Source organism: Rhinopithecus roxellana, chromosome 7, assembly GCF_007565055.1.
Source record: "Rhinopithecus roxellana isolate Shanxi Qingling chromosome 7, ASM756505v1, whole genome shotgun sequence".
Taxonomy (NCBI): domain Eukaryota; kingdom Metazoa; phylum Chordata; class Mammalia; order Primates; family Cercopithecidae; genus Rhinopithecus; species Rhinopithecus roxellana.
In genome coordinates, this window is record NC_044555.1 from 122,898,544 (window position 1) to 122,925,781 (window position 27,238).

The window sequence follows — 27,238 nt, forward strand, 5'->3', positions numbered from 1 at the left end:
ACCTGTGCTAAAATCCAAATCTATTGGATTTTAAGGATTTCAAGGGACCCCAAATAACCAAATTAATTTTGAAAATGCAGAACAAAATTGGAGAACTCACACTTCCTAATTACAAAATTTACTCTAAAGCAACTGTAATAAAATCAGTGTGGTCATAGCATAAAGATAAGTTTATATATTGATAGAACAGAATTGAGAATTCAGAAATAAACCTATACATATAAGTTCAATTGATTTTCAACAAGGGTGTCAAGACCATACAATGGGAAAAAACAGTATCTTCAACAGTGTTGGAAAAACAGGATAGTCATATACCAAAGAATGAAGCTGGAGAATTATCTCATGCTGCATAAAAAAACAATTAACTCAAAATGAATAAAAACCCTAAGTGTAAGAACTGACACCATGAGATTCTCAGAAGAAAACTTAGGAGTAAATCTTCATGATCTTGAAATTGGCAATGGTTTCCTAAATATGATACCAAATGAATATGCAAAAAAATAAATTGGACTTTATCAAAATAAATTTTTGTGCATCAAATGATAATGTCAAGTGAGTAGAAAGCCAAACCAATAAATAGGAGAACAAAACTTGCATATATTATAGCAGTGTAATATCTGGACTATATAAAGAACTCCTAAACTAGATGGCCATACTACACACAAGCCAATTAAAAAATAGGCTAAGGACTGACTAAATATTTCTCCAAAGAAGATATAGAAATAGTAAATAAGCACATAAAAATGCTAGACATCACTAACCATTATGGTAACGCAAATAAAAATCACAATGAGATACCACTTTCAAATGGCTATTATTCAAAAAGCAAAAAACTAGCAGTGTTGTCAGCAAGGAGGATAAAACAGACTCTTACATTGATGATGGGAGTGTAAAGCAGTGAGGGTACTGGAAAAGCACTCTGGCAGTCCTCAAAAAGTTAAAAAAAGAATTAGTAAATGACCCATAAAATACACTTATAGGTATATAGCCAAAAGAATTTACCGGGGACTCAGGTAGATACTTGTACAATATTTACAATAATGTGCAAAGAAAAATATACGGAAACATAAAATGTGAAAACACTTTTATTCAACATCCTGAAAAAGCCTGAAGGACAGTGGCACCTCCCACTGGTGCTTCTGTGATCTCACCCATCAAGTTGTTCCCTGAACTCAAGGATCTTTAAAAGCATCTTCTCCGAACCACAGATGTCCCATAATCACTAAAATCTGCAGAGGTAACCCACATTTGTTTGAAACTGCTCAGAGAGGTCATGATGGATACACCAATTCACACAAAGAAGCATCGAGCAGGAGAAGTCGTAATTTTGATGTGAGTACCTTTGGAAGCTAGCGGTTTCAGTTCTTTCATAAGCCTTTCCTCTGGCCCAGAAAAGAGAGTGGTGCCCCCAGACAGTACAATCTCTGCAAAAACATTCTCTGGATGTCAGTGTCACAGTTCATGATGCTGCTGGAGGCCATTTTTGAGAGTCCCGGGCTGTGGATTCCCAGCTGGTCGGGGCAAAAAGAACTTTGGGCACTTGGTACAGTTGGTCCCCAATGTGGACGATGTTCCCATCTGGCAGTTTGTATTCTCTCAGGATGTCTCTGACCTCTTGCATAGCTTTTTATGTGACTCTAAGGTAATGTTGCACAGCTTCCCTTTGATGTTATTTACCAAGGCCTTGTAGAGTATGCAAGGAAAAGTATACCCACTAGCAAAAGAGGAGCCAGGTGAGGTGCTCTATGATGTCCCTCCCTGCCACAAAGAGCTTGGTGACTGCATGAGGCAGGGAGTAACTCTCATAGATGTGGACAGTGCAAGTGACCCCATCTCCACTATCCACCATCAGGCCTGTAACACAGGCAGAGGCAGAGTGCTGCCATTGCATGGTTAGACTAGTAGAAAGCAGGGACACTGAAGTTCTCACACATCGTTTCTGCAAGCTTTTCTCAAATTTCTCTAGGGGTCTAAGAGGGCTCAGTCACGAGTATAGGCTGTTGACTGGGTTTTTTTCTGAGCTCCCACTCAAAGAGATGTTTCCAGAGTTTCTCCATGTCATCCCATCCTGGTACCAGCCCACACTCATTGGGGTAGTGCAGATATAAGTCCTCCTACTTGTACAAGGGTTCTTGCCCCCTGAAGTACCTCTTCTGGTTGGGTCTTGCTGAAGGCATGTTGCATTTAGGATGTCCCAAGATGCAGTTGTTGACATGGTGGCATCCAATCTCTCCAGATAGGCTGGCTTTGCAGTCTTGAACCATTGTTAAAAATTACAGCTGGCACATCTAATACATGTGGATTAAACACGTCTGTAGCATGTTCTTCTGGACTTCCCCAAAATAAAGAAAGAACACTTAGGTTACTTTATGAGAAAACAGACATCTTTGTAAGTTTTAAGAACACAGGGTTCCAAAATTCTCAGGTTGTCACTCAGGCAGAGCTAGCTGGAAGCCTCCAATCCACCAAAATACCCCATCCTCAATCCCTGAGTCTTGTCTCCTTTCTATAGACCCAGGATTTGCTGAAACGATTTCAGGAATGATTGCCCTCTGTGTAACAATCCAGACAAGGCCACAGTTGTCCTTGGTGAGCATCAGAGGGCAAGGGTCTTTGAGCAACTAGTACTTCCCAATTTGTCATATATGAAACCAAGGAAGGCAAACCATACCTATAGAGAGCTTTGATAAATCTGTGACTCCAAAGAAGATGCCTCTAGTTATATAACAAAGTGAAGCTGCCAGTCTATAGGTGTGTCCCAGAGTCCTTCTCTTTCTGCTCTGCTGAACTGCTTATTGTGGAATGACAAAAATACATTTCATTTTGAAGGAGAAAAACTAAGCACTAGATACAGGTGAATTTCTGATTTGAGATACCTGCAACTCAGTTCCAGCAGGCACTTAGAATGTACATTTTTTTCTCTTACATTTTCAAAAACAATTTTATTGAGATAATTTTATATAACAATCAATTTACCCCTTTGCATTATATAACTCAATGTTTTCTATCATATTTGCTAATATCTGCACATTGCAAAAGTAAATCAAAATATTTTTATCACTAAAAAGAAACCCCATATTCTTTAGCTATCATCCTCTCTTCAAACCATCCTCCAGCTCCTTAAATGACCACTAATGTATTTTCCATCTCTACATATTTACCACTTCTTCGTATTTCTTACAGTGCAATGATACAATATATGATATTTTGTGACTGGCTTCATTCACTTTACATAACGTTTTCAAGGTTCGTTCAATGTTCGCATATAACACATTTTGTTTATCCATCTATCAGTTGATAGACATTTGGATTTCTTTCACTATTTGACTACTATAAAATATGCTGCTTGAAACAATCTTATATATATTTATATCTTCATTTCTTCCGGTTATATATCTAAAAGTGAAAAAGCTGAGTCATATATGGTAACTCTAAGTATAATTATTTCTGGAATTTTTAGTCTTTTTCTCAAAGTGTCTGAGACAAACTTCCTAACAGCAGAGTTTGTGAGGTTCTCCACATGTTTGCCAATGCTAATTAATACATTTTTTATTCTACGGTGAGGTTCTCCACATGTTTGCCAATGCTAATTAATACATTTTTGATTCTAGGCATCATAGTAGGTGTGAAGTGGCATCTCATTATGGTTTAGACTTACATTTCATTGGTGACTAGCGAAAAAGGAAATGCAAATCAAAACCACAATGATATTACTTCACAATCACTAAGATGGCTATTATAGAACAACAGGAAATATCGAGTGTTATTGAGGATGTGGAGAAATTAGAGACCTCATTTATTGCTGGTGATAATATAAAATGGTTCAGTCACTGCATATCTTATTCATTTTCTGCTGATATAACAAATATCACAGACCAGGTAATTTTTTAGAAATGTTTATTTGGCTCACAATTCTAGAGGCTGGGCACGCTAGGAGCATAGTGCCAGCACCTAGTGAGGGTCACCACATAGTGGAAGGCATAGGGAGAGAAAAAATGGGGACAGTATTAATCCTTTTGTCAAGAGCCCAGTCTGGTAATAACAAACTGATTTCCATGATAATAGCATTAATCTACTCATGAGGGCTTTACCCTCATAACTAAATCCTCTCTTAAAGGTCCCCATCTTAATACCATCAAAATGGCAATTAAATTTCAACATGAGTTTTGGAGAGGACATTCAAAACATAGTGCTGTCAAAAAAGTATTTTGGCAGGCCCTTAAAAAGTTAAACATAGAATTGGTATTTGACCTAATAATTCCACTCCTAGGTATATACCCACAAAATGAAAAGAAATTACTCAAACTAATAATATTTTACAAATATTAATTAACAGCCCTATTGACAATAGCCAACAGATGGAAACACAAATGTCCATTAATAGTGAATGGATGAACAAATTGTGACATATATATATATATATATAATATATATATGAATAATAAGCCATAAATATAGTTTACACAGAACTTCTGAACAATGGATAAACCTTGAAAATGCTAACAGAAACCACACACAAAAGGTTACATATTGTATGATTCCAGGAAATATTCAGAATAAGAGTCTGTACTCACAGAAATATAAAGCTAATTGGTGTTTGCCAGGTTCTGTCAGCAGAGGAGATTAGCATGTGATACGGTTTGGCTCTGTGTCCCAACCCAAATCTTATCTCAAATTGTAATCCTCATGTGTCGAGGAAGGGATCTGATTGGAGATGATTGGATCACGGGGGCATTTTCCCTCATGCTGTTTTCATGATATTGAGGAGGGCATCAGGATATCTGATGGAAAAAAAAGTGACAATTTCTACTGCACTCTGTTTTCTGCTGGCTTGTGAAGAGGTGCCTGCTTCCATTTCTCCTTCCACCATAATTTTAAGTTTCCTGAGACCTCTCCAGCCATGTGGAACTGTGAGCCAATTAAACTTCTTTTCCTTATAAATTACCCAGACACAGGTAGTATCTTTATATCAGTGTGAAAACAGACTAATACAGAAAAATGGTACTGGGATAGTGGGATACTGATATAAAGATAACCTGAAAATGTGGAAGTGACTTTCAGCTGGGTAATGAAAAGCAGTTGGAACACTTTGGAGTGGTCAGTAAAAGATAAGATGGTTTTGGAAAGTTTGGAACTTCCTAGAGACTTGCTGAATGGCTTTGACCAAAATGCTGATAGAGAAATAGACAATGAAGTCCAGGTTGAGGTGGTCTCAGATGAAGATGATAAATATATTGGGAACTGGAGCAAAGGTCACTCTTGCTGTGCTTTAGCAAAGAGACTGATGGCATTTTACCCCTGCTCTAGAGATCTGTGGAACTTTGAACTTGAGAGAGATAATTTAGGTATCTGGCGGAAGAAATTTCTGAGTAGCAAAGCATTCAAGAAGTGACCCAGCTTATTCTAAGAGCATTCACTCATATGCACTCACAAAGAGATGGTTCGGAATGGGAACTTATGTTTAAAAGGGAAGCAGAGCATAAAGGTTTGAAAAATTTGCAGACTGACCATGTGGTAGAAAAGGAAAATCCATTTTGGGGGGAGGAATTCAAGCTGGCTGCAGAAATTTGCATAACTAACAAGGAGCCGAATTTTAATCACCAAGACAATGAGGAAAATGTCTCCAGGGAATGTCAGAGATCTTCGTGGCAGCCCCTCCCATCACAGGCCCAGAGGCCTAGGAGGGAAAAATGGTTTTGTGTGCCAGGCCCAGGGCCTTGTTGCTCTGTGTAGCCCAGGGACATGGTGCCCTGCATCCTAGCTGCTCCAGCTTCAGTCATGGCTAAAAGGGGCAAAGGTACAACTTGGTTCATTGCTTCATAGTGTGCAAGCCCCAAGCCTTGGCAGCTTCAACATGGTGTTGGTGGGCCTGTAGGTGCACAGAAGACAAAGCTGAGCTTTGGGAACCTTCACCTAGATTTCAGAGGATATGTGGAAACTCCTGGATATCCAGGCAGAAGTCTGCTGCAGGGGTGGAGCCCTCATGGAGAACTTCTGCAAGGGCAGTATGGAAGGGTAATGTGAGGTTAGGGCCCCCAAACAGATTCCCCACTGTGACACTGCCTAGTTGAGCTGTGAGAAGAGGACCACCATCCTCTGGACCCCAGAAAGGTACATCCACTGACAGCTTGCACAATGAGCATGGGAAAGACACAGGCATTTAATGCCGGTCCATTAAAGCAGTTAAAGAGGCTGTTCCTGCACAGCCACAGGGGTGAACCTGCCCAAGGCAATGGGACTCCACACCTTGCATCAGAATGACCTAGATGTTAGACATGGAGTCAAAGGAGATTTTGGAGCTTTAAGGTTTAATGAGTGCCCTGCTGGGTTTTGAACTTGCATGGGGACTGTGACCTCTTAGTTTTGGTCAGTTTCTCACATTTGGAATGGAAAAATTTACTTAATGCTTGTACCCCTATTCTATCTTTGAAGTAACTAATATGGTTGTTTGTTTGTTTGTTTGTTTGTTTGTTTTTACAGGCTGTCAGGCAAAAAGGACTTGTTCTCTCAAATAAAACTTTGGATTTGGACATTTGGGTTAATCCTGGAAAGAGTTAAGACTTTGGGGGACTATTGAGAAGGCATGATTGGTTTTAAAATGTGGAAAGGACATGAGATTGGGAGGGACCAGGGGTAGAATGATATGGTTTGGCTCTGTGTCTCCACCCAAATCTCATCTCAAATTATAACCCCATATGTCGAGGAAGGGACCTGGTTGAAGGTTATTGGATTGGGGGGTGGTTTCCCTCATGCTGTTTTCATGAGATCTGATGGTGAAAAAGTGACAGTTTTCCCTGCACTCTCTCTCTCTCCTGCTGCCTTGTGAAGAAGGTGTCTGCTTCCACTTTGCCTTCTGCTATAATAGTAAGTTTCCTGAGGCTTCCCCAGCCATGCAGAAATGTGAGTCAATTAAACCTCTTCTGTTTATAAATTACCCAGTCTCACGTAGTATCTTTATATCACTGTGAAAAAGGGCTAATACAGCAAGTGAGGGCTTAATGTTAGTGCAATTTTCTTTAAGGGAGAAAAATATTTTGTAACTAGATATAGGAGGAGGTTGCACAACATTTTGCACCTTCATTAAAAATTAGCATGAAGCTGTTTACTAAAATGAACCATATATTAAGATATAAAACAGGTGGAAAGTAATTACCAAAATCTGAAATCATATAGAGAATGTTCTCTGACATTTAATTTGGAATTCAATATCAAAATATATATTCAATATCAAAATATAGAGACAAAATAGGGGTTAAAAAAACCCAAAAGAACAATTAGAAAATATTTTTACATGTATAGTGAAAACATAACATATACAATTTTTTGAGATGCAGTGACAATAGAGCTTAAAAGGAAATATATAAATGCTAAATTATTATTTTATAAAACATAAAGATTATAAGTAAATATAAACTTCTATTTAATGATGCTTGAGAAAGAAGAAATTTAATGTTCGTAGTTGGAACGAAATAGTGAAGGAATGAACTAAAACAAATAAAACAGGAAATAAATAATTGGGACAAATATAAAGACAAACAGTTGTTCTCTGAAAATGTTAATAAAATTATAAACATCTAGCAAAACTGATAATGACATGAGAGAGAAGATACAAACCACCAACGTCAGGAATGAAAACGGTTACTTCATTGCAATTCCTATGAACATTAAATGTAATAAAAAAGGCATATAAACAAAACAGTGATGAAGTAGCACTATATACCTGTAAGAATGGCAAAGATCTAAAGCACAGAGAACACAAAATTCTAGTGAGAAAATAGAGCAACAGAAATATTCATTCACTGCAGATGGGAATGCAGATGGTACAGCCACTTTAGAAGACACTGGCAATTTCTTACAAAACTAAATGTATTCTTACCATAGGATCCAGCAGTCCCTCTGCTTGTTATTTTTTCCATATGATTTGAAACTTATGCCCATCCAAAAACTTTCATACAGATTTATAATTGCTAAAACTTGGAAGCAACCAAGATGTCCTTCAATAGTTGAATGGATAAATAAATAAATTGTGGTACATCAGACAATGAGATGTTATTCAGAGGAAGAAAATGGGCTGTCAAACTATGAAAAGACATAAAACAAACAAGTGCATAACAATAAGTGAAAGAAGCCAATCTAAAAATGTACATACTGTATGATTCCAACTATATGGCATTCTAGAAAAGGCAAAACTATGGAGATATTAACAAGTCATCTGTTGACAAGGGTTTTGGTGGAGAAGAAGGGATAAATAGGTGGAGCACAGGGTTTTTTTTTTTTAAGACAGTACAAGTATTCTGTATGATACTGTAATGGTGGTTACATATTATCATAAATTTGTCAAAATGCATAGAATATACAAGAACAAGATTGAACTCTAATATGTACTAGAAACTTTGGTTGATAATGATATGGTGTTACTGGTTCATTGAGTGTGAGAAATGTATCACAGTTATATGGAACTTCAAAGGACACGTAATGTATTGCTGGGAAAGGAGTATATGGGTATTCTCTGCACTTTCTTCACAAGTTTGCTTAAAACCTAGACTATTTTTAAGATATAGATTGTTAATTTATGCACACACACACACACACACACACACAAAACAACTATAGTGTCCAACATCAGAAGTGACTTGAATGGAGGTCTAGCCATCCAAAGGAGCATTGGACAGGTAGGAAAAATCATGTGACAGATCAATAGTACTTGAAGTTTGTTACTTGATGTGTTTAACAAAACAATTTGTTATAAAATTAATTGTATATAATAAGGTCATTTTTGTTTTAAAAATAAAATATTTATAAAAAGTAATAATAAAGGAATAGTATATTTTTAGTTCAATTTTGATTTTAATTGACAATAATAGCATATATTTATGAGGTACAATGTGATGTTATATACATATGTGTGTACTTTGTGCAAGAATTAAATTGGGCTAATTAACATACCTATCACCTCATATAGCTATCATTTCTTTGTTGTGAGAACATTTAAAATGTACTATTTTAGCAATTTTGAAATACACAATACATTATTATTAACTATAGTCCCCATGCTGTGCAATAGATCACTAGAACTTATTCTTCCTGTCTAAATGAAATTTTGGAAAATGGTATACACGGTTTTTGCCAATTAATCTAACAACTAGGTTGAAGTAAAAAAAATTCTTACAAAAACTATAGTACAATCATCTCAAAAATAAATAACCTAAATACTTTATATTTATTAACATAAATTAAGTTTATATTCACATCCCTTCCCACAAAGACAACTCCAGATCCAGGTAGTTTCACTCTGAATTGTATTAAGCAATGTACAAAAAGAAATAATATTTATTTTACACATACTCTGTGAATATATATAGACAGGAAACCTTCTCAATATATTTTAGGAAGGAAACAACTCTGACACCATAAGCTGAGAAAGAAATTATGAAAAATGAAAATTACAACCTATTGTCTATCATAACATAGAGGCATAAAGTCCTCGATATGATAACAGACATCTAGAATGGACGGGTTAGACAGATAGGTATGTAACCACAGTTTTTTACTTCTTTTTGGCATGATAAAGCTATAGGAATAATATGTATCATTATCCCACTGCAAACAACTGGAAAAATGACAATGCATTTTAAATAAAAGTTTTCAAACTTTAATTAATTGGTAGTGATGCCAGGAATCCCTGTGAAAACATAAACAAATAAAGGTAGTCCTATGACTGTCCAGTTTTCTACCTGTAGTGAATTTCCTGGCCACAGAGAAGAGAGGGAAAGTTCAGTTAGACCCCAATAGTCTTGATGACTTGAGCAGAGAGAATTTGGAGTTGAGAGGTCACAGGATGTCTACAATTCATGGAGAAAAACACTGGATTGATCAGAGCTGCATGATGAGAAAGCTCAGAAGACCTGCACAAGGGTCTGGATGAGTACTGATCTAGGCATGTATGTATGATGAATGTAGAAGATTAAAAAACATCACTGGCAGTTTCTGGGAAAATAACACTCATATTCAACTTAGTAAATTAAAAATACATATAGTGCAATGTCATCCACATATTGTAGGTACTTGACATTTGGTGAATAAATAGATAAGCCAAATAATAATTACAATAAAAAGGTGGAAATTTAACTAGTCCACTCATTGTAGACTTAGGATGCTATCTTATATAGTTTTAATAATTGTACCAAGAATGTGTTTTATATTTCATCATACCATAAGTCTCTTATTAAATATGCACTGATGGTGATTTTTAAGAAGTTGAAGGGAACATCTAAAGATTCATTTGATCTCATAGAAGGGTAAAAATGCAGTACAGCTAAAGATTTTGGTGGTTTGTATTCACAGAGCTTTGCTGCAGAAATAACAACAAAAGATAAACCAACAGTGTATAAAATAATTACGCTTAAAGGAATGAGTCCCCTGGGTAGCCAAGTTCTGTATTGAAAAGGCTTGAAAATGTCAATTGTATCTCTACCTCAGCTTCCTCAACAGTCTGAGAACAGACAAATGTGATCACATTGAAGATGAGCTTAGCTGTCCTGAGAAAAAGTTATATGAAGGCAAGTTATTTTGGCAAGTAATTCTTTTTCTTTAGAATAGAAACTCTCAAAAATCATTATGAAAGCTAAATAGATAACCAAATATTATAAATATATTCATTCAAATGCATCCAGAATAACTGTCATTTTCCCTTGATCTAGAAACTTTTCATGTAGTAAAGAAGGTAGAACACGGAGTAAAACAACTTCTAACCCCACTTAACTTTTTCAGTCTTTATGTTTATTTCTGGGACAGTGATTTACTAAGAATCTAGTATTGTTTTTTCTTTCCTACAATTATCAATACCTCCTAAAATGGTGAGATAAATTAAATTATACTTTGGTTGAGCATCATTCTTTCCTTTGAATTTGTAGGTACAAAGTAACTGCATTTCATGTGAAAATTACCATTTCCCTAGGAATTATCTTTGTATTTAACTTTCTTCATGCAGTTTTTCATAAATGCCATTTAAATAGAGACTTAGTAAAGTGAATGCATAGGATGAGATAACATTTGCAGTTTGTCCACACTTCTGTGTTACTCCCTTTTGTTGAATTCAAACATTAATAGTGAACTAATCTAATGTAATTGTGTACCCCCTAACTGAATACTACACGTAAAACACAATTCACCAGAAATATGTACTGTGTGGCAACAAAATTTCATGTATTAATGTAGTGTCTTACCCTCCTAATGTGTATGTCCTTAGAAATATAAAAAGGACAAAACCATCAACATCAGATAAACTATAATAAGCAAAAAAGGGAAAGAAAAATAATTTTATTTGAAGATATATCACTTATTTATTATTCAAATAAGATACCTATTTTCTAAAAGAATATTGACTGTGTACTATGAAAGTATAATCACAAGGGATTTACAGTTCAACCAATGTGATTATTTACCTAGAATTTAGTATTGTTTTTCTTTGATCTTAAAGAGTCAATATTTAATTCTGATTATAAAATGCAAAACCAAGCCATTCACAGCATTTAGCATCCAACACGTGATGAGAAGACATTGAATTGCATTCATAAAAGAAATCTCTTTTTGAGCTAACCAGTATTTCAGTTTCAGTTTTTTATTCTTGTGTGTTGTATAAATGATATCTCAGACTACATGGCAAATCCTGTCCTAAAAGCAGTAGATTTAGCAACAACCACACAATAGGATATAAAATAATAAATTAGTATAAAATGATACTGAAATAAAGCTTAAATATTGTACAGAGACATAGCAAGTCTACCTTTCCTACTTTCTAAGATCCAAATCTTCAGAACCATTTAATAAAATGTTAGTAAAATGTACCTTTGCATCTGCAAAAGATGTTTCATAACCAACAACTGTCATAGGCTTTGGACCAAGGAATGATGCTGGTAAGAATGATAAAATAGCCTCTACTAATATTATTTTTATGCTTCAATCTGTTTGGCAAAGTTGTCTTTAAGTCTTTTTTTATATTTTCTTATTTTCTCTTATGACTTATTTTTCATGTTACTGTAGATCAGACTTTAAAAATTGCAAGAAGAGATTCTTACTGTTGCATAGAAATACAGTTTCTTTCCGTATACTGATTCTGCATCCACAAATTTTGCTAAATTCTCATGTCACCTATAGTCATTTGCCTATAGATTATTTTATTTCTAAGCATATCACTGTCATCTGTGGCTAATTGAAATTCTATGCTTAGTTTTTGTTTGTTATAGCTTTCTATTTGTTAGCTTGCAGCACAATGATAAAGAGGGGTGATAACACAAGACACCTTTGTTTCTTTCCTGAAATTAAAATGAATGCCTTCAGTTTCATTCCATTTAAGTATGATACTTTCTATACAGAATTGTTTAATGTTACCCATTATTAGGATTAAAAAATCATCTTCCACTTTTTTATTTTGCTACAAGTTTTTTATAATGAATGAATGCTGAACTTTATCACATACTATTTGACAGTGTTTAATACCATCAGATTTAATGTGATATGTTTTTTCTATTATTTATTAACTTGTTAATAAACATTGATTGAAGGGCAAATTTTAAAACAATCTACATTTCTGATATAAACCTGATGAAGACATAATGTGTTATAGGGTTCGAATATTTTTGTTTTGAGTTTTAAAATATTTTGTTAATGATTTTCTCATGTATATTCATAAAAGAGAGATGCTTGTAATTGTTTTTGTTGAACTCCACTTATCAGGATTTGATATCAGCTTTATACACACAGACTTTATAATGTAAGTTGTGGAGTGTTTTCTCATTATACATTCTGGAATAGATTTATAAAAGACTTAATTATTTCTTTTTTGTTAAACCTTTCTGTTATAATGGCTGGGCCTAGGGACTTTTGGAGAAAAAATTCCATTTTATTAAACTGATTTGAGTATAATTGACACAAAATAAGTGAACATAGTTAAATATAAAGTTTGAAAAGTTTTACCTATGTATATACCCTCAAGACCATATACAAACATAATGAACATATCTATCAATCCCAAAAGTTTGTTCATGACTCATTATAATCCTTCCCTTCTGCACTTCTCCCCTTACTCAGGCAACCTCTGATATGCTTTCTGTCAATACATATTACCTTGTATTTTGTGAAGTTTTACATATATGTAATTATACAATATGTACTAATTTTTATGAAATTTATTTTGCTCACAATTATATTGAGGTTTAACCAGGTTGTTACATGTATCAAAAGTTGAATGTATTTTTATTACTGAGTAGTGTTCTATTATGGTCGTACCAGTGTTTATCTATTCACCTGATGATGGACATTTACATTGTTTTCAAGTTTGGCTATTAAAAATAAGCTTTCTATTGATATTCTTGTAAACATTTTATGTGGATATATACTTTAATTTATTTTGTGCAAACATTTAAGAGCATAGTTAGGTGTATAAAAAAATAACTGTCAAATTAGTTTCTATAGTGGTTGTGGCATTTTACACTCCAACCAGGAAAGTATGATAATTCTAGTGCTCCACATACAATAATTGATGGCTAGTTCTTTTAATTTTAGTGGTTCTAATACATATGAAATTTTATCTCATCAGTTTTTTAATTGCATATCCATAATTAATAACGATGTTGACCATCTTTTCATGTGTTTATTTGCCAGTGTATTTTTTATTAAATGCTCTTAAATCTGTTTATTTACTGAGTTGTTTTCTTATTAGTGAATTTTGATATTTCTTTATACAATACAGAAACAAGTATTTTATCATATATTTGAGTTGAAAATATCTTCTTTCAGTCTATAGCTTATCTTTTCAATTTTTTATGATGCTCTTCACAGAGCAAAGGTTTAAAGTTTTAATGAAGTTCAACTTATCAATTTGTGTAATGGATCATGCTTTTGGTGTCACATATAACAGATCTTTGCTTAACTCAATATCATAAAGATTTCTTGTGTTTTCTTCTTTAAGTTTTATAGTTTAGGTTTCAAGTTTCAGTCTGTGAGCCATTTTTGTTTAGGGTGTAAAGAAGTATAGATCAATATTTCTTTCTTGTATAAGGATATACATATATAAGTGTTTCAGCACTGTTTGTTGAAAAGGCTATTCTTTCCCTATTAAATCTCCTCAGTCACTTTTATACAAACCAATTGACCATTTATGTGTGGGATTATTGATAAATTCTATTCAGTTCCACTGCACTACTTTCATGCCATTATGGATAAGTCAAATTGTCTTGATACTGTAGTTGTATAATGAAAATCAAAACAGTATTTCAATATTGATTTGACTTCACTATTTTTCAGTCATCGTCAAAATATCTACATTATTCTGTGAAACTCTTCCTAGGGAAGAAAAAAGTTGAAAATATCTATGTTGTTAATTCCAGATACTTTTGAAAAGATTAATCAACTCTTCAATAGAGAACATCAAACAGTTTATACCCCAAGACTATTTGAAACATATGCTTCAAATCCTTGCTTTGCTGTATCAACTAATCCTAAACTATTCTGTCTTGATCTTAACCTGATCCAAAATAAATCACCATGTTGAAAGACAAGCTTCAAACCACCAGATTTCAAAATCCCAATAAGCACTCTATCCTAACAAGTAAAAACCTAAACAAACTGAAATTAACACTTCTGAAATTCATCAGAAAAGTGAGGTCATAGGGTAAACTGCCACTTCAAAATTAGACAGACAGAAAAGCAAATACAGAAAATTACAATTTACAAGAACAAAACCCACAAGTATAAAATTCTATGGGAACTAGTGCCAGGATGTGATAACCTAAGCTATAACTGATAAAATACTGGAGGCTCAGTGTGGACAACACCAGTAGTATTTCAGAGTCACCCAAATTAGGTGGCCTTCACATATTTATGAGATTTGAGTGAGTCTCATAAGATCTGATGGTATTATGAGTGTCTGGCATTTCCCCTGCTCGCACTCACTCCATTCTGCCAACCTGTGAAGGTGCGTGTTTCTTCTTTGCCTTCCATCATGATTGTAAGTTTCCTGAGACCTTCCCAGCAGCACAGGACAATGAATTAATTAAACTTCTTTCCTTTATAAATTAGCCAGCATGAGAATGGACTAATACAATTGTTTACCTATATTATTTATGGAAACTCTGATAGTCATTATTGAAAGTTATTTTCCTGTTAGCCATTTATATAGCCTATGAATTTCAAGTGTTTATCTAAGTAAGAAACTTAAGGGTAAATATATGGGTATTTTACCAATAACTCAGGATTAAGCTTTTTAAATTAAACTAACAATATTAAATGTCTCTTTATCAAAAATTACAGAAGCAAAAATAATTCCATTTTGAGCTGAGTTTATAATTTTAAATCCTTATGCCAAATTTTGACACCTTAAAATATTTGGTAGGGATAAATATGAAATTACTTGATCAATAAATGCAAACAAAATGTATGCTGACATATCTCAAGAAATGTCTAAAATTGTTTTACCAGTAACTTTAAAGAAAGGTTATTCATTTATTAAATATTTTAGTTAAGTCATGTGAACTTGCAAAGCATCTGAGTATATTATTTAATTAATAAGTACTCTTAAATTTTAAGCCAATTGAGTACCTTGAGGTCAGTAACACACTACAAATATATGTACATACTCATATGCACACTCATAAACACAAAGATGCTATAGCTTTTACTTTAGAACTTTAGTCATGAAATATTAATACAAATGGATTTGTTTGCAAAAATAAAAGCAAAATGAAATAACTGTGTCTAAAAACAGTGGTTTTTAGCTCAGTAGAAACATAGCAGCAGATATAAATCAAGCAAACAAAAAAAAGAGAGAGAGATAGAAATCTTAGGACTTCTATAGCTGCAAGTTGACATTTGGGCTCTGAATTTTGATGTAATTTGCTCATCAGTTTAAAATGTGCATAAAATACTGTAATATGTAAACCTGCTGCAGTACTAGGAAAGCTGACATGTCCTCAAAATTTTAATCTTACACAAATACTTGCTAGTAGAGGTGCCATAAAAACAATGGGGTGCCCAAAATGGGGTCATTCTACTTGTCTTTCCTCATTCTTAGATAATTTTTCCCATCTTTTTTCTCTTAAAATGAGTAATTGTGCTGTGGCCTAGGGTTTAGTGTAGTGGATCAAAATGTGCTAATTGTGGGCAGGACTCCACAGTGTGTCACCACTGAATTGTTTCTGCTCCTTAATATGACTCAGTTTCTCTCTCTGGAGGTCTATCACCCATGAGAGGGCTTAAAATGCAGAGTGACAAGCTACTAGCATTTTCTGGAGAAGCCCTTTTAAACTAATTTTGTTGGGGGTTCCTGTAGGATCATTGCACATTGCAGATGTTCCACAAAGCAGACACTCCCACTCGGCAATCGGTCACCCAGGGGAAACTTTTGACTGGGAGGATTAAAACGCCCTTTCTCTTCAGAATTGAGGAAACACAGTCTCTCATTTATCTATGAACATGACAGTTCAGTTTCTCATGCAAATGTGCAGACAAGCCAATTGAGCTTAATTTTTGGAGAAAAAGCAATGGGGAAGACTCTGTAGAATGAATGTCTATACTGGAATTAGGGTTCCAAACAACAACTTTCTAGAGTAAAAATAAAACAACTAAGACCACTTTCTGTAAACTGTCCTCAGCCATACCCAAATTTGTTGTTCTCATCCACCATTACACATGTCAAACTCAAATCCTCTCACAGTACAAGGTAATCTCTGGTACCCCCAAAAGCCAAAGAGTCAGGTAATGCAATACAAGAAAGCAGAGCTTTAGGCCTAAGGAGAATCTGCCCATGACTCTTGACCATGATGTCAACAAAAAACACAACAGCCTCAAAAGTGTGAGTAGCACTTTTGTTTTGAGTTCTTTAAAGGGTATGAGTCATTAGAAGCCTTCTCTAGATTTTTCTTGATGTCAAAGGCGACAAAGGAGGAAGGATGAATAGGGTAGAAGAAAAGTAAAAGGAAGAAAATCGTTTTTCTAAGGAATTAAGTGAACATAGAAACTAAGCACATCATTCTTTGTTTTTTTGTTTGTTTCTTTTTCTTTATTTCTTTTTGCAGCTCAAGGCATTGTAGCCAATTCATAGGCCTTGTTCCCCATAATTTGAAATTCTCATTCAGATTTGAACACGTCATTTAGAGTTGATCAAATCTGATAGGAGAAAGACCAAAATAACAACAACAATAAAAAATATAATTGCTGAGAGCTCTAATGGTAAGAAGAAATTAAGACCTGCTGGTTGTCACTGCTAACTTTTAGTCATTATGGAGAGTTTCCAATATCAGAAAAAAACAAAAAGCCCAATTTAGCTACTTACCTAGGAATGGAACCCCAGGCCAAGACTATTTTCTATCATCTTAGAATCAGGAAAACAAAAACAAAAACAAAAACTTGAACTAGCCATCACTGTTGGAAATCAGCTGAAACTTCAGAAAGCAGTTGCCTGTCCTCCATCATTATGGAAGCAGAAAATTTTACCTTACTCGTTGGAAGCAAGTAAAATAAACAGGAATAACATAAACGTCAATAAAATAAACAGCAAAATAAATTTTAAATTTCACACAAAATTTGGGAAATCGGCAATTCTCTTGAAGGGGGGCAGCTCACAGACCTCAGCAAATTGTCCTATTGGTTTGAGTCATAAAAATATCTTGAGCTGGGGTACCAAGCAGATATCCCAGCTAGAAAAACCAGGCATGAGATAGCAATAAAGAGCATCCAAATTAGAAAAGAGGAAGTGATTCTATCTGTTTGCCAATGATATGATTGTATACCTAGAACACTCTAAAGACTCCTCTAAAAGACTTTTAGATTTGATAAATGAATTCAGCTAAGTTTCAGGTTACAACATTTATGCACACAAATCAGTAGCACTGCTAAACACCAGCAATGACCAAGTTGAGAATTGAACAAAAAACTTAATCCCTTTTGCAATAGCTACACAAAAATAAATAAAGCATCTAGAAATATATTAACCAAGGGAGAGAAAGATCTCTACAAGGAAAGCTACAAAACGCTGATGAAAGAAATCATAGATGATGCAAACAAAAGGAAATACATCCTATGCTCATGGATTGGAAGAATCAATATTATTTAAATGGCAACACTGCCCCAAACAATCTATAGAGTCAATGCAATTTCTATCAAAATACCAATATTATTCTTCACAGAACTTGAAGAAACACTCCTAAGATTCATGTGGGGAAAAAAAGAGGTCAAATAGTCAAAGCAATCCTAAGGAAAAAAATCTGGAGGCATCACATTACTCAAATTCACATTATACTACAAGGCTATAGGAATCAAAACAGCATGGTACTGGTATAAAAGTATATACATAGACCAATATAACAGAATATAGAATTCAGAAATAAAGCCAAACACTTACAATCAACTTATCTTTGGCAAAGCATACAAAAACATAAATTGAGGAAATGGCATACTATTCAATAAATGGTGCTCGGTAAACTGGATAGCCATATGTAAAAAATTAAAACAGGATCCCTATCTCTCACCATATACAAAAATCAACTCAAGATGGATTAGACTTAAATCTAAGACCTGAAACCATAACAATTCAGAAGAAAACTTAGGTAAAACTCTTTGGGCCATTATCCTAGGCAATAGATTTATGACTAAAAGCCCCAAAAGCAAATGCAACAAAAATGAAAATAAATAAATAGGACCTAATTAAACTAAAAATCTTATGCACTGCAAAATAAATATTCATCAGCATAAACAGACAGGCCACTAAATTGTAGACAATATTTGCACACTATGCATCTAACAAAGGACTAACATCCAGACTCTACAAGGAACTTAAAAAATCAGGAAGGAAAAAACAAATAATTCCATCAAAAAGTGGAAAAATAACAGTAGACATTTCTCAAAAGAAGATATACAAGTCATCAAATATTTGAAAAAAACTCAACATCACTAATTATCAGATTAATGTAAATTAAAACCTCAATGAGAGACTGCCTTACCACAGCCAAAATGGCCATTATTAAAAAGCAAAACAAAAACAAAAACAATAATAGACGTTTGTGTGGATATGGTGAAAAGGGAATGCATATACACTGCTAGTGGGAGTGAAAATTAGTACAACCTCTATGGAAAACCCTATGGAGATTTCTCAAAGAACTAAAAATAGACCTATGATTCAATCCAGCAATCCCACTACTGAGTAACCAAATGTAAAGAACTCATGATATCAAAAGGATATCTACACATATATGGCTATCACAACACAATTCACAATTGCAAAGATATATAACCAACATAAGTGCCAAGAAATGAATAAATGGAAAAAGAAAATGTGGTATATATATGAAATGGAATACAACTCAGTCATAAATAAGAAAATATAATGTCTTTTGCAGCAAGTCATATAGAACTGGAGACTATTCTTCTAGGGTAACAGCTTGGGAATGAAGAACAAAATACTGCATGTTCTCACTTATAAGTGGGAGCTAAACGATAGGTATGCGAAGGCATATATGGTGGTATAATGGACATTGGAGACTCAGATGCAGGGAAAGTAGAAATGGGTTAAGGGATAAAAAGCTACAAATTGAGTATAATGTACATTACTCAGGTGATGAGTACACCAAAAATTTCAGACTTCACCACTATACAATGTATCCATGTAGCCAAAAACCACTTGCAGTCCCAAAGGTTGGAAATTTTAAAATATATAAATTCAGAGTTCCCTAGCTGACAATTTTTTATGGCAGGAAACAGGTAATCAAAGGACTGATAATCTTATTTTAAAATAGTAAAGAAAAACTTAAAAACTGGCAAATAAAAAAATGTATAATACTATTATATCTCCCGTCTGACTGTGTACTTATATGTATTTTGCGTTTGTGTTTTGTGTTTAATGATTATATAAATGAGCTCTAATTAATTGGCTTAAAGAAAAATAAGTGCTTAAATAAAATATTGTGTCAAAAATAAAAGCTTTATTGCCTTTTAGTTCACATCACTTTAGTATGTAATCTTTGGTAAATAAGGACAGTTTTAATGGTTATTGATAAACTAAAATAAAAATGTCTTCAAACTTTAGGCATTTGGTCTAAAGTAGTCAGGTCAGATACTGTCTTTACTAGACAGTTTAGAATCACAAACTGTTTCTATGACTTTTGATAATTGTTTGACTTGCCTGCCTCAAAGCCATTAGATTTTAGGTAAGGCCTGGAAATATTTGTAGTTAGCCATACACTTTAAATATGCTAGAAAGAGTCCGACATTATGTGTGGTTCTGTCCTGTAGCCGAGACTGTGCACCTGATATATAACCCAAATTGCTTACATTAAAAATATAAACTATGTGTTTTTGATTAAAAGGCATAAGAATGTGTTTTTTTAAAAAAGAAAAAGTTATTTTGCTTAACTGAGAGAATTTAAGGATTGTTTTTCTTTAAACGGAGAAGAAAACTGAAGGTTTAACCAAATTGTGGAAGGTTTATGAAAGATTAAGCTCATAGCACTTCTGTGTGTGAGCAATTCGGCTAAAATTTAAAAAGGTGTTATTTACTTTCTGCATAAATTAAACATTAAAATAAATGTATGCTGATACACGGCCAGAATCTGGGCTCATGTGTCAGAATAACAGGGTTTTATTAGGAATTGATCTGCTCTGCAAAAAAAAAAAAATGGTAAAGAGTTATAAAATGTTTATTAAAATCTTACCTTATGGTCAAATTAAAATTAGATAGTTTCATATATGAGATTTTATTTAAAATTAGGTTTAACTTTAATAATACACTAGAGCAAAGATAAAATTTGGTTTTCTCCTTTTGAGCAAGATTTACCTATAATATTGAGAGATGATAAATAATATTTGTTTAAACTACAGGAAAAAGAGGGGAGAGAAAAGAGACAGATTCAGTTGTTCTCATACTGTCTTTATTGGGTCTTGCTGTTTGAGAAACTGAATCTCTCCTTTATTATTGAGTAAAGAATTTTACATTTTTGAATTTTTTTAGTTATTTTGTCTAAATAAATGACATAGCGATTGAGATTCTATTTTGCAATGTAAAGTGTTTTAAATACTTGATAAACTTTCTAAAGTCAAATTTTAAATTAAGCCTTTTATGACCTGATGAACCTTCTTAGATATTAGGTCCCCCTGACATCCAAAAGACATATTTTGGAACTGGAAGGAGGCAAAGATGGCTGACTACATGCAGCCGGGAGGAACATCTCCCACTGAGGGATCAAGACATTGGAAAGACTAGCATACTTCTAGCAGATCTTCAGAGGTAAAGCATTGAGAGTGAATAGAAAGAAGACACAGATGTTGGGCTGAAAGGCAAAGAATCTGAGAACACTGTGCAGGGCTACCATGCACCAGTACTTGTTCCTGGCCCCTACCAACTCCTAGGGAAGGGCTGAGTTGAACAGGCAAAAAGCAACCCACTTACACCACCAGCCTCTGGAATCCCAGCAGAAGGAGACCCCCTCGATCACCACAGACACTTAAGCTGGCAGGAAGAGCTGCTTAGAGAAGTGGTAGGGGCAGAACTTCAGCCAGTGCAAAGCCCAGATGGTTTGATGTGGGAGCGTTGGTCATGGAGCACAGTCAGGGACACCCATCCTGCTAGGCTCCACTTGCTCTCATAGGAGACTTTATCCGTAGGGGAACTGTCAGACCTGAACTCTGCAGGGTGGTCTTGCCCATGAGACAGGGCCAATTTGACCTGAGCAGGCCTTGGTCTGCTGGCCTTCCCTGGAGGCCCAGTCAGGCTGCACCTGCTTGTAGTGCAACCCCCAGGTACCTCCTGGGTGTCCACATCACAGCACTTGTGCTGGCAGATTGCACCTGACTGGCAGAGTGCTCTAGCTGAGTGGTCTCCACAGACACACAGCAGCCTGACTACACCCTCCCTCTACTGAGGTCTCCCCCATGCCGCTTTGCCTGCACACATTAGCCCATAGCAATCTCCCACATCACTTTGCCTGCATGTGTGTGCAAGTATGGACCTTGACTTCTCTTCCCCACTAGGGTATGTGTGCACATGCACCCTACTGTGTCATTGCTGCCAGCATGAGTGCAACCTGCTCCCCTCCCCATTGCACTACCATTGTCCTTCACACGGTGGGCAGAAACCCAGCAGCCCCACTCCTACCAGTACCATCCCCCAAATCCCTGCCAGTGTCCTGCCCTATGCCTACACTGCTGCTGGAACAAAACAAAATGACAGGCACAAAGAAAAGAAAGACCTCCCCTGATCTGAGAGGTAACTGCTGGCCACATGAATGCTCAGAGGGTGAACACAGTCCTGTGCCCATGAATGCCCCACCCCCATGCTAAGACTATCTACAACGCAAATGCATGCACAGTCGCCAGTGGGGGTGGGGATACCCCACTGCCCTAAGCCAGGCTGCCACTGTTGCTGCTGTGATTGCCCTCATGGAGGCCAGCACCTTGGCACCCACTTGCATCCTGCTGCAGCTGATGAGTGTGCACCACATCATATTGATGCTGCCCCTGCAGCTGACACATGCAAATGAGGAGAGATCCCCTGGCACCACCCATTACAGTATTGTGACCAGTGGTCAGGGGGCACCTTAGATCTTTCAGTGCAGCAGATTTCTAACCTCAAGGAGCCAGAGAACAATCAGGGACTGATATCTGTTCTCCATAGTTAGAGCATGTACTGCAGGTGTCCAGAGCTGAGCCTTGGCCCCCTATAATCTTGCAGAAATGAAGCTAGTCAACCGAACTTACCCTATACCACAGTCAAACCCCCAAGGTCATCAAACGGGATAAAAGAAAAAAAAATCTAAAGGTCAGCAACTTCAAAGACTGAAAAAACACCACCCCACAAAGATTAGAAAGAAGCCAGCACAAAAACTCTAACAACTCAAAAAGCCAGATGTCTTCCTTCCTTCAAATGATCACACCAGTTCTACATCAAGGATTCTTAATCAGGTTGAGATGGCTGAAATGACAGAAATATAATTCAGAATATAAATAGAAATGAAAATCGTCAACATTCAGGAGAATGTTAAAACTCAATCTAAGGAAGCTAAGAATCACAATAAAATGATACAGGAGCTGACAGACAAAATAGTACAGAAAAGAATGTGAACAACATGATAGAGCTCAAAAACTTGCTACAAGAATTTTATAGTGCAACTGAAAATATTAAGAGCAGAACAGACCAAGCCTAGGAAAGAATCTCAGAGCTTTAAGACTGGCTTTCTGAAATAGGACAGACAAGAATAAAGAAAAATAAATGAAAAGGAAAAAACAAAACACCCAATAAATATAGGATTATGTAAGGAGACCAAATCTATGACTTGGTGGCATCCCTGAAAAAGATGGGGAGAATGGAAGAAACTTGGAAAATGTATTTCAGGATATCATCCGTGAGAACTTCCCCAACTTAGGTAGAGAGACCAACATTTAAATTCAAAGAAATGCAGAGAACCGCCATAAGATACTTCACAAAACAATCATTCCCAAGGCACGTGATCATCAGGTTCTCCAAGGTGAAAATGAAAAAAATATATATTAAAGGCAGCTAGAGGGAAAGGACAGATCACCTACAAAGGAAAGCCCAATCAGCTAACAGCAGTCCTCTCAGCAAAAACTCTAAAAGCCAGAAGAGTTTGAGTACCTGTATTTCACATTCTTAAAGAAATGAATTTTCAACCAAGAAATTCATATCTTGCAAAACTAAACTTTTGAAGCAAAAAAGAAATAAGATCTTTTCAGACAAGGAAATGCTGAGGGAATTTTTCACCACCAGACCTGCACTATAAAAGCTCCTAAAAGAAGCACTCAATATGTAAAGGGAAGACCACTACTAGCCACTACAGAAACACACTTAACTACACAGACCAGTGACACTATAAAGCAACCACAAATATAATTCTGCAAAATAACCACTTAACAACAAAATGACAGGATCAAATCCACATATATCAATACTTAACTTGAATGTAAATGGGCGAAATGCCCCAACTAAAAGGTACAGAGTGGAAAACTGGATAAACAAGCAAGACTTAATGGCATGCTGTCTTCAAGAGACCCATCTTACGTGCAATGAGACCCATCTTATGTGCAATGACACACATAGTCTCAAAATAAAGGGATAGAGAAAAATCTAGCAAACAAATGGAAAACAGTGAAAAGCAGAGGACGCAATTCTAATTTCAGACAAAAGAGACCTCAAACAAAAATCAAAAAAGACAATGAAGAGCATTACATAATGGTAAAGGCTTTGATTCAACAAGACCTAACCATCCTAAATATATATACCTCCAACACAGGAGAATCCAGAATCATGAAGCAAATTCTCAGAGACCTTCAAAGAAACTTCAACTCCCACACAACAATAGTGAGAGACTTCAACATCTCACTGTCAGTATTCGACAGATTATTGAGGCAGAACATTAAAAAAGATATTCAGGATCTGAACTCAATATTGGACTAAATGGACCTGACAAACATCTACAGAACTCTCCTTATGAAAACAACAAAATATACATTCTCTTCATTGGCATATTGCAAATACTCTAAAATTGACCACACTATCAGACATAAAACAATATCAGCAAATGCAAAAGAACCGATGTCATACCAAACACACAGTTGGACTATAGCACAATAAAAATAGAAATCAAGACTAAGAAAATTGCTCAAAATCATGCAATCACATGGAAATTAAACAATCTGCTACTGAATGATATTTGAGTAAATGATAAAATTAAGACAGAAATGAAGAAGTTCTTTGAAACTAGTGAGAACAATGATACAACATGCCAGAATTTTTGGGACACAGCTATGGCAGTGTTAACGGGGAAATGCATAGCACTAAATGTCCACATTAAACAGTTAGAAAATTAACAGTGGAGCATCACAAATAAAAGAGCTAGAGAAGCAAGATAAAACCAATACTAAAACTAGCAGAAGACAATAAATAACCAAAATCTGAGCTGAACTCAAGAGGATAGAGACATGAAAACCCATACAAAAGATCGACAAATTCAGGAGGTGATTATTTGAAAAAAATTAATTAAATCAATAGACCACTAGTTAGACTAATGAGAAAAAAGATTCAAGCGAAGGCATTTACAAATGACAAAAGGGATATTACCACTATCCCACAGAAATGCAAATAACCATCAAAGACTAGGATGTATACCTCTATGTACATAAACTAGAAACTCTAGAAAAAAAGAACACATTCCTGGACTCACACACCCTCCGAAGACTGAACCAGGAAGAAATTCAATCCCTGAACACACCAATAATAAGCTCTGAAACTGAATTAGAAATAAATGGCCTACCAACCAAAGAAAGCTGAGGACCAGATGGATTTACAGCCAGATTCTACCAGCATACAAAGAAGAGCTGGTACCATTCCGACTGAAACTATTCCAAAAAATTCAGGAGAAGGGACTTCTCCCCAACTTATTCTATGAGGCCAGAATCATCCTGATACCAAATCCTGGCAGAGACACAACAAAAGAAAACTTTAGGCCAATATCCTTGAGGAACATTGATGTAAAAATTCTCAACAAAATACTAGCAAACCAAGTTCAGCAGCACATCAAAAAGCTAATCCACCACGATCAAGTAGGCTTTATCCCTGGATGCAAGGTTGGTTCAACATATGCAAATCAATAAATGTGATTCATCAGATATACAAACTAAAGGCAAAAAACACATGATTATTTCAATAAGATGCAGAAAAGGCTTTCAATAAAAACTTTAGTATCCTTTTATGTTAAAAACTCTCAATGAACTAGGTATTGAAGGAAAATATCTCAAAATAATAAGAGCCATCTATGACAAATCCACAGCCAACATCATATAAAATGGGCAAAATCAGGACGCATTCCTCTTGAAAACTGGCACAAGACAAAGATGCTCTCTCTCACCACTCCTATCAAACATAGTATGAGAATTCCTGTAAAGGGCAATTAGGCAAGAGAAAGAAATGAAAGGCATCCAAACAGGAAGAGAGGAAGTCAAACTATCCCTGTTTGCAGATGACATGATTCTATATCTAGAAAACCCCACAGTCTTGGCCCAAACGCTCCTAAAACTGATAAGCAACATCAACAAAGTTTCAGAATACAAAATCAACGTGTAAAAATCACTAGCACTTTTATACATCAACAATGTCAACCAAGAGTCAGATCAGAAACCCAATCCCATTTACCATCTCTATAAAAAGAATGAAATATCTAGGAATTCAGCTAACCAGGAAGATGAAAGATGTCTACAATGAGAATTACAAAACACTTCTCAAGGAAATCAGAGATGATACAACAAATTAAAATCATTCTATGCTCATGCATAGGAAGAATAAGTACCATTAAATTGGCCATACTGGCAAAAGCAATTTACAGATTCAATGCTATTCCTATCAAACTACCAATGAAATTCTCCATAGAACTAGAAAAAAAAAACTATTTTAAAATTCATATGAAACAAAAAATGAGCTCGAATAGTCAAGGCAATTCTAAGCAAAATGAATAAAGCAGGAGGCATTACATTACCCAACTTCAAAGTATGCTGCAGGGCTACAATAACCAAAACAGCATGGTACTGGTACAAAAACAGACACATAGACTGAACTAGAATAATAGAGAGCCTAGAAATAAGGCCTTGCACCTACAACCATCTGACTTTCAACCAAGTTGACAAAAACAAGCAATAGGAAAGAACTCTCAATTCAATAAATTGTGCTGAGATAACTGGCTAGCCATATGCAGAAGATTGAAACTGGACCCCTTTCTTACTCAATATACAAAAATCAACTCAACATGGATTAAAGACTTAAATATAAAACCCAAAACTATAAAACCCTGGAAGACAATCTAGGCAGTTCCATTCTCGATATAGGACCAGGCAAAGATTTCATGACAAAGACACCAAAAGCAGTGGCAACAAAAGCAAAAATTGATAAATGGTATCTAATTAAACTAAAGAGCTTCTTCATGACAAAAGAAACTATCAACAGAGTAACCGACAACCTGCCAAATGGGAGAAAATATTTGCAAACTATGCATCTGACAAAGGTCTGATATCCAGTATCTATAAGAAACTTAAGCAAATTTACTAGCAATAAGCAAACAACCCCATTAAAAACTGGGCAAAAAACATAAACAGGCACTTTTCAAAAGAAGACATACATGTGATCAAGAAGCCTATGGGGAAAAAAAAAAAAAAAAAAAAACAAGACCTCAATATCACTGATCATTAG

The 27,238-nt window shown here is 35.3% G+C and overlaps 1 pseudogene; it reads right to left on the bottom strand.

The window, feature by feature from the left end:
* Nucleotides 1-1,182: 1,182 nt before the first annotated feature.
* LOC104654219 overlaps nucleotides 1,183-27,238 on the bottom strand; it is a 39,102-nt pseudogene continuing 13,046 nt past the window's right edge.